At 46.8% G+C, this 8,017-nt stretch overlaps 1 pseudogene; it reads right to left on the reverse strand.

Annotated features, from left to right (window-relative positions):
• Positions 1–6,009: 6,009 nt before the first annotated feature.
• LOC107108927 lies at positions 6,010–6,766 on the reverse strand (annotated as a pseudogene).
• Between the last annotated feature and the right edge of the window lie 1,251 nt (positions 6,767–8,017).

The following is an 8,017-nucleotide window of genomic DNA, read 5'->3' on the forward strand; positions in this document are numbered from 1 at the left end:
AACGATACAACCAAAGACCTTTGCAGATCACAATCCTTCAGTAGTAACTTGGCAACAAAAAGACAGAAGGGAAAGATGGAGATTAAATGGTAATCTTTTAAACTTCGATGTGGTCTCTGTGCTTCACACCCATGGGATCTAGTGCGTACGTGCTGGATCGATCAGTGCTGTAGCAAGTTCTTTTAACGGGTTAGAGTTAGGGCTAGAGCTAGGGCTAGTTCAAGGGCTAGGGCTTGGGTTAGGGTGACGGCTAGGGTTAGGGATAGAGTTGGGGTTAGGGTTAGGGCTAGGGTTAGGGCTATGGCTAGGGTTAGGGATAGGGCGAGGGTTAGGGTAAGGTTTAGGGTATAGGGTTTAGGGTGAGGGTTAGGTTTAGGGTTACCGTTAGGGTTAGGGTTTGGGAAAGGGTTAGGGCTAGAGTTAGGTTTAGGGCTGCTTGGGCTAGTGTTAGGGTTAGGGTAAGGGTTAGAGTTAGGGCTAGGGCTTGGGTTAGGGTGACGGCTAGGGTTAGGGTTAGGGATAGAGTTAGGGTATGGGTTTAGGGTGAGGGTTAGGGTTAGGGTTAGGGTTTGGGTAAGGGTTGGGGTTAGGGTTAGGGCGAGGGTTAGGGATAAGGCGAGGGTTAGGGCTAGGGTTAGGCTTAGGGTTAAGGCAAGGGCTAGGGTTTGGGTAAGGGTAAGGGTTAGGGTTAGGGTTAGAGTTAGGGCTAGAGCTAGGGCTAGTTCAAGGGCTAGGGCTTGGGTTAGGGTGATGGCTAGGGTTAGGGATAGAGTTAGGGAATGGGTTTAGGGTTAGGGTGAGGGTTAGGTTTAGGGTTCGGGTAAGGGTTGGGGGTAGGGCTAGGGTTAGGGCTATGGCTAGGGTTAGGGATAGGGCGAGGGTTAGGGCTAGGGTTAGGGTTAAGGCAAGGGCTAGGGTTTGGGCTAGGGTTAGGGTTTAGGGGTAGGGGTTGGGGTAGGGATAGGGTAGGGATAGGGTTAGAGTTAGGGTTAGGATTAAAGTTAAAACTAGGGCTAGGGTTAGGGCTAGGGCTAGTGCTAGGTTTAGGGCTAAGGCTAGGGCTACGGTAGGGTTAGGGTGAGTGTTAGGGTTGGGGTTTAGGGTTAGGGTTAGCGTTTAGGGTTAGGGCTAGGGTTAGGGTTAGGTGAGACACATGTTTAGGGTTAGGGCTAGTGTTAGGGTTAGGGTTGGGGTTAGGGCTAGCGCTAGGGTTATGGTTAGGATAGGATTAGGGTTAGGGTTTAACGTTAGGGTTAGGGTTTGGTTTAGGGTGAGGGTTAAGTTTAGGGTTAGGGTGAGGGTTAAGTTTAGGGTTAGGGTGAGGGTTAAGTTTAGGGTTAGGGTGAGGGTTAAGTTTAGGGTTAGGGTGAGGGTTAAGTTTAGGGTTAGGGTGAGGGTTAAGTTTAGGGTTAGGGTGAGGGTTAGGGCTAGGGTGAGGGTTAGGTTTAGGGTTACGGTTAGGGTTAGGGATAGGGTAAGGGTAAGGTTTAGGGTTAGGGTTAGTCTTAGGTTTAGGGTTAGGGCTAATGCTAGGGCTAGGTTTAGGGCTAGGGTTAGGGTTAGTCTTAGGGTTAGGGCTAGGGTTAGTCTTTGGGTTAGGGTTATGGATAGGGCTAGGGTTAGGATTTGGGTTCGGGCTAGGGTTCGGGTTAGTCTTTGGGTTAGTGTTAGGGTTATGGATAGGGCTAGGGTTCGGGTTAGGGCTAGGGTTAGGATTAGGGGTAGGGTTGGGGTTAGGGTTAGGGTTAGGGCTAGGATTAGCGTTAGGGCTAGGGTAAGGGTTAGGGTTAGCCTTTGTGTTAGGGTTATGGCTAGGGTTAGGGTTCGGATTAGGGCTAGGGTTAGAGTAAGGGTTCGGGCTAGGGTACGTGCCATGGCTAGGGTTAGATCATTGTGCAGATCATTGTTGCCAAGTCACAGAAGGAAAGGTAGGGAACCAGTTGGCCTGACCAGCTGAAGATGGTAAAAGACTGACCTGGCAACATTAGTGACCTGGGCCTCCATAGAAAGGGAGGCATCAAGGATCACTCCTAAACTTCTCACCATTGGCACTGGCATCAATTGCGCCCCACCAAGGGCTGGAAATCAGATTCCTTTTAGCTGCATTAAGTTTCAGTAGGCTCTGTTGTAACGAATCAGCCCCAGCCCCCAAAGCCTTAGACAAAATATCCAGGGTGGAGTCCATCCATCAGTAGATAAAGCTGGGTATCATCAGCATACCTATGACAACCCAGCCCAACCTCCCGGATTAATTGGGCAAGTGGGCACATGTAGATGTTAAATAACATTTATTATTTATTTATTAATTATTTGCATTTAATAATAATCTTTCAATTTATTGATCGCTCAATCCTTGCAGAGCTGCCGGCTCTGAGCAATTTACTCATGTGTTGACACGGGACTAACAATGATGGGGGTAAGGGAGGACAACATATATAATTTTTAATCACACACACTTCGCAGTTGACAGGGAGTTTGGTCAGCTGTAAGCATCAGACATGTTCCGGCAGCATTTTTTAGTCAGCGTAGCTTGGTGTCGTCAGCATTTTTCTCAGTCGCAGCGCACCACTGCCACCGTCTGGCCAGAATGGCCCATTGCAGGCTTTTCTTTGATGCTGCATAGATGTCTCTTGGCTTTTTAATCTTATGCATGGACCTTCCATTTGTCGGCTAACACTTCCCACCGGGTGAAGTTTTCGAACCGCTGGGTGGACGGCGAGCTGGAGACACGGCTGGTAGCTCACACCAGAGCTGGGCTCGAACTGACAGCAGTCCTGTTCAGCTCAGATGTTTAACCAGAGGATAAATCCCCTGTGCCAGTGCTCCCCTTTTACGGCCCGCCCATCCCGCAACACAGTCACACTGCTAATAAATCAGCTGTCTGTGGGGGATCCCTGGAATAGTATTTGGGTTGATAAGTGGATGGGTGACAACCACCTCAGGGAGGCCATATAGAGACGTCCACTTCCTCAACCGAAGGCCTGGCGGAACAGCTCCATCTTACAGGCCCTGTGGAATTGAAGAAGATCTCGTAGGGCCCTAATCTCGACTGGGAGCATATTCCACCAGACAGAAAAGGCCCTGGCCCTGGTTGAGGCAAAAAGGATGTCCTTTGGACCAGGGACAACCAGGATATGTTGATCCATAGAGCGTACTGCTCTTTGGGGCATATATGGGAAGAGGCGGTCCCTTAGATATGTGGGTCCCAGGCCGTATAAGGCTTTAAAGGGGAGAGGATTGCCCCCTTTGGGATGCCACATACCATAGGAAAATGTGGTGAGACTCTCTCCCCTACGACTGCCAAGTTCCTGGGGGGGTTGGGGTTTGCCTGCCCAAAGGGCCCCCAACCCACAGGTCCAGATCAGGCCAGCAGGGGGGGACCCAGCCCCCAAAGTGCCCATTTTGGGCTGATGTGCTCGGGCGATGACATCACCTGGAAGTGATGTCATCATGTTGGGCACGTCACCAGCTGACGCTCTAGCAATCAGCCTGGAAACTCTATGATACCATAGAGTTTTCAAGCTGATTGATAGAGTGTCAGCCTGCAACGTGCCCAATGTGATGACGTCACTTCTGGGGGACATCATCGCATCACGTGCGTGCAAAGTGTGCGCGCAAACCTCCCGGACCAGGGCCAACTCTCCCTCACTGCACAACGTAAGTGACTTGGCAACCCTACTCTCCCCCAGTGCAACCCTCTGTCCCTGACCATGGAGAAAGGAAGACAGCCACTGCAAGGCAGGTCCCCATATCCCCATGTTGGCAAGGCGATGAGTCAGGAGGATTGTGAGGCACTCCAAAGGGATCTGTCAAGGATGGGCGAGTGGGCGTCAACATGGCAAATGGGGTTCAATGTGGCCAAGTGCAAGGTGATGCACATTGGAGCCAAAAATCCTAAATATAAATACACATTGATGGGGTCTGAACTGGCAGAGACTGAGCAAGAGAGAGATCTTGGAGTTGTAGTGGATAACTCACTGAAAATGTCGAGACAGTGTGTGACTGCAATAAAGAAGGCCAATGCTATGCTGGGGATTATTAGGAAGGGTATTGAAAACAGATCAGCCAATATAATAATGCCCCTATATAAATCAATGGTGAGACCTCATTTGGAATACTGTGTGCAGTTCTGGGCACCACACCTTAAAAAGGATATTATAGCTTTGGAAAAAGTGCAGAAAAGGGCAACTCGAATGATTAAAGGGTTGGAACACTTTCCCTATGAGGAAAGGTTAAAGCGCTTAGGGCTCTTTAGCTTGGAGAAAAGACGACTGAGTGGTGACATGATCGAGGTTTATAAGATTATGCATGGGAAAGAGCAGGTAGAGAAAGAGGTACTTTTCTCCCTTTCTCACAATACAAGAACTCGTGGGCACTCCATGAAACTGCAGAGCGGTCGGGTTAGAACGGATAAAAGGAAGTACTTCTTCACCCAAAGAGTGATTAACACATGGAATTCACTGCCACAGGAAGTGGTGGGTGCTACAAGCATGGACGGCTTCAAAAGGGAATTAGATAAGCATATGGAGCAGAGGTCCATCAGTGGCTATTAGCCACAAGGTATAGCTAGGGGCTCTGGGGCAAGTGATGCTCTGTCTTCTTGGTGCTTGGGGGGGGGGTCAACAGTGGGAGGGCTTCTAATGTCCTGGCCCCACTGCTGGACCTCCTGATGGCACTGGTATTTCTGGCCACTGTGTGACACAGAGTGTTGGACTGGATGGGCCTTTGGCCTGATCCAGCGCATGCGAGAAAACTTTATTGGCTTTGCAGGTGTGTGTGGGGGGGGGCTGTTTGAATATTCTATAAGTAAGTGGCCATCTTATTATGGGTCATTCTTAACACAGGCTGTATACATGTACTTTAGTTCTGCGTTACAATAATAAACATCTATCTTCTGAAGAAGCCTGGGTGTGTGGATTACCTGCCTAAAGTTCCTGACAAACTGTTAGATTGAGTAGCACCAGCAGCACTGACCCACCTTGATTCAGGTGTCTCTGGAGGTTGCCCATGAGGGCGACCAGCACAGTCTCCATCCTGTGGCCTGGGTGGAAGCCAGACTGAAATGGATCCAGGATAGAAGAGTCATCCAAGAACACCTGGAGATGTTCAGCTGCCGTTCTTTCAACTACCTTACCCAGGAACGAAACGTTTGATACTGGGCAGTAGTTGGCTAAGACCATAGGGTCCAAAGATGGCTTTTTTAAATGGAGTCACACCACTGCCTCCTGAAGGCACCCTGGGAACATCCCTGGTGCTAGAATGAAATGTTTGTAAGCCTGAGGGTAGTCTCTGGACTGATGTGACCTCCTTCTGGATTTGTCTGAAAAGTGGGGTGCCAGTATAAGAAATACATGCTGGTGTACCAAAGTGGTTATAGAATGGGACTAGGACATAGGACAACCAAGTCTGAATTCTCGCTCTGCCATGGAACCCTGGACCAGTCACATTCTCTCAGCCAACCTACCACACAAGGTTGTTGTGACAATAAAGTGGAGGAGGGAGAATAAAATAAGAACACACTTTGGAACTAAATTACAGAAAAGCGAGATGATAATGATAATGATGGTAATAATAATAATTACAAACAGAGCAGTGCCTAAAAGGCTCAAGAAATACCTGGACATTCTGGGTATTGAGAAAACACCAGCTCAGGTCCAGATGACAGTGTTGCTTGAAACAGCAAGAATTCTGTGAAGATACATCTGCAATTCCCAAGAACTTGACTAGATCTTGAACCACAAAACACCATCTACCAGTCAAATATCTGATTGTGACAATTCTTCTTCTTCTTCTTCTTCTTCTTCATCATCATCATCATCATCATCATCATCATCAAATGGTGGCAATTGTTGCTGAATTGTTTGATTTCCCAGTTAGGATGCCATTCCCTTTTTGCTCTTCTGAGGAACTCTTTCCATCTTTCACTCCTTCATGCAAAAATAGGATTAATAAACACCTAGTAAACATGGCCTTATCTTTTGAAATACTTTATTTTAAATATTATTCATTCTACAGTAAAATATCTGGCTGACATTTCAGGTGTGAACTTCTTTTATTTCTGATTGCAGTATGGTTCTTTGGGACTGCAAGAAATCTCTTTTTCTTGAGGAACTGTGGGCTACCAAAATCATTGTCCCACATGTATTCTGGGGAAAGTACTTTTGTTGGTTTATGGTACACAAAATACTTGTTTAGGTGGCTGTCTTCCTGCCAGATGGCCTCCAAGTTCTTCTTTTTGTCGGCCATGATGGCTTCATTGCACTTCTTGGTGAGCTTGTAAACTCCAGCCACAGTTCCTCCAAAAATGCTTCCCATATAGTAAAAATCACCTTCATCTGGGGGAATGTAAGCTTCAGACTCGGGACGCCGTTCATATGTGAATGCTTTGCGCTCAGAGGCATAGAAAACTGGGTGAATCGTGCCAAATACCTCACTCAAAATCTCTACTCCAACATGGTCGTTAAACTGCATGTCTGCATCAACACACACCAGAAAGTCAACTTCATGGATAAAGCGCTGTTGAGAGTAGTAACTGATCATCTCCATCCGGCGCATGGAGATTTCTTGCCACCTGGGGTAATTTTGGACTCTGAGAGGGACTATCTCCCTTCCAGCTTTGACAGTTATGTTAGGAACATCTTCAGGCCTGTCAGTGAAGATATAATACTTCACTCTGTGCCCAACCATGAAATAAGCCTCTGCGGTTTCTAGAAACTTCTGGAGGAAGACAACATACCTGGAAGAAAAAAGAAGACTTTTATCATTACTTATAGAATACGAACACAAAAGGAAACTGTCCAGACTCAAGAGAGAATTTTGAATAAAAAATGAAGTACATTTGACTCCCCCCCCCCAAATTAGAGATAGAAAAATTTCTGTCATCATCACACTAAGCAACATTAGCTCATCTTCTTACGTCATTTTAGTGGTGAGTGGAACTGGCCCCACTCATTCTGTAGTAAGGCTTTTGTTTCAGGACTGGACCTGCCTCATCCATTCCACAATTAATTCGAAAGAGGGCCATGCTGACTCCCATCATGCACTAGTCAATGTCGTAGCCTATTTTTTGATTTTTTGCACATGCGCAATTATGTTGCAACATTATCAGAGGGGGAGAACGAAAGCACCACAAAGCACTGCTGGGGAGGGGGGAGAGAAGTTTATAACTGTAGAAAGTGTTGCTATCCGAATAAACTTTCCTGTGTAAACAAGGCACCAAGATTGGAAGCTCACTAGAGGGTTTGTTTTAAAATGAGGAACCAGTGAGAGAAGGGCAGAGTGGAAAACCAGCTGGAAAACTGCGCTAAAGCAAACAAAATTAATTTCGATGGGGATAAATGTAAAGTTGTGCATTTAGGTAGGAAAGATCAAATACATAATTATAGGATGGGGGAAACTTGCCTTGGCAGTAGTATGCGCAAAAAGGAGGTGAGACCTAGCTTTAATAAAAGGCATGGGATAAGCCAGATGCAGCGACCCCTAGAGCAGATACAGTGATGTTTGTGGACCAATTAAAACTCAAACCCCTAGTGGGAATAAATTTGTGCTCACTTTTATTGATGACTTTTCAAGATTATTATTTATTCAATTTATACCCTGCTCTCCCTGCAAACGGGCCATACATTGAACATGAGTCAGCAGTGTGAAGCCATAGCTAAAAAGGCAAATGCAATTTTGGGCTGTATCAACAGATGTATAACTCTGTTCTAGTTAGACCTCACCTAGAGTATTGTGTTCAGTTTTGGGCACCACCATTTAAGAAGGATATAGACAAGCTGGAATGTGTCCAGAAGAGGGCAACAAAGATGGTGAGGTGTCTGGAGACCAAGACCTATGAGGAAAGGTTGAAGGAACTGGGTATGTTTAGCCTGGAGAGCGGAGTTGTTTTCTGTTGGCCCAGAAGGTTGTACCAGAACCAGTGGGTTGAAATTAAATCAAAAGAGTTTTCAGCTAAACATTAGGAGGAACTTCCTGACAGGTAGAGCAGTTCCTCAGTGCAACAGGCTTCCTTGGGAGG

The sequence above is a fragment of the Gekko japonicus genome, unplaced genomic scaffold, assembly GCF_001447785.1.
Source record: "Gekko japonicus isolate JY-2015 unplaced genomic scaffold, Gekko_japonicus_V1.1 scaffold920, whole genome shotgun sequence".
In the NCBI taxonomy this organism is placed as follows: Eukaryota; Metazoa; Chordata; class Lepidosauria; order Squamata; family Gekkonidae; genus Gekko; species Gekko japonicus.